The following is a 1,628-nucleotide window of genomic DNA, read 5'->3' as shown; positions in this document are numbered from 1 at the left end:
ACTAGAACAGAACTAGAACAGAACTAGAACAGAACTAGACCAGAACTAGAACAGAACTAGAACAGAACTAGAACAGAACTAGAACAGAACTAGAACATAACTAGAACATAACTAGAACAGAACTAGAACAGCACTAGAACAGAACTAGAACAGAACTAGAACAGAATATCTATTTACATTACTATTAAAGTATTAGTAGTTACGATAACAGTATTACAGACTATTACAGTTTGTTCTTTTAAAATCTGTTAGTCTGTAAAGCCGCTTCACAGCCATTGACATCGAAATGATACTTTTGGATTTACAAAAATATATGCGAAGTAGTCTTCTCATACTTGTGACACTATCTGCTGATGATGCTGATACATCATGATGATGAATTGTGGTTTAAATTTGTTGTTGTTCTTCGTTTATGCTGATACTTCATGATAATGAGTTGTTGTTTAAATTCGTTGTTGTAAATTGTTGTTGTAACTTAAATAAATACAGACTTGACAAACATTTTTCTCTTTGGCTAGTGGTGGTGGGTGTTTATTTATATAATAGTATAATGGTAAATACAGGCGGTTTAAATCTAATGAGGTTTAAGTAGGTACAAATACCTGAAAAGTGCAATTTAATCATAGATACTTTTGCATATGTCTTTGGTATTATAGCAGGCGTGGCTAGTTCATCGGATACCAAAAAAATCGTGCAGAGTACAGGAAAACGAATTTAGTTTCTAAAAATCAGCTTAAGTTGATAAAGCGTTAGATGATTGCAAATTAAGGAATATTTTGTTTAAATTGTATGAATATTACTTTTAGCATGACTCTATTGACATTTAGGGTACAAAAACTGAACACAACATATAAAATATGTTCCATGTTCATTTTGTTAACTATTCATCTTGTCACCTGCACACAATGATATTTATACATATATTCTAAACCTGCATTCACCTCTGGTATGGTACTTTAGAATGGAATTCATTATAATTTTAATTTGCATTAAATTGTATTTCAATTTTTGGATCTTTAACAAAAACAAACATCTGCATTTTGTTCACAGTCGCATAAATAGTTGTACTACATGAATATAAAATTATATGGAACAATTTTTTTTTACTTAATCACGTTTTATGTTAAACAACTGGAAAATTGTTGTCGTTTTTGCGTAAATTTTTGTATAAATCAAAATAAATTAAAAACAATAAATTATCAGTTTACATACAATCACATCTCTATATACACTTACAAAATCATTCATTCATATTTACATTTAAATTTACATATAAATTCAGATCAAAAATTTTAGAGGGATTCTGCAGTTGTTCACGGAGTCAAAGCTTTTGTCATTAAATATATTTATTTTTTAACAATATCCAAAAAATCAAGAACTAGAATAAAACTAGAACAGAACTACAAAAAAAGAACTAGAACAGAACTAGAACAGAACTGGAACAGAACTACAAAAAAAGAACTAGAACAGAACTAGAACAGAAATGGAACAGAACTGGAACAGAAGTAGAACAGAACTACAACAAAACTAGAACAGAACTAGAACAGACCTAGAACAGAACTAGAACAGAACTAGAACAGAACTAGAACAGAACTAGAACAGAACTAGAACAGAACTAGAACAGAACT

Source organism: Lucilia cuprina, chromosome 5 (genome assembly GCF_022045245.1).
Source record: "Lucilia cuprina isolate Lc7/37 chromosome 5, ASM2204524v1, whole genome shotgun sequence".
NCBI lineage: Eukaryota > Metazoa > Arthropoda > Insecta > Diptera > Calliphoridae > Lucilia > Lucilia cuprina.
Note: the sequence above shows the minus strand (reverse complement) of the source record.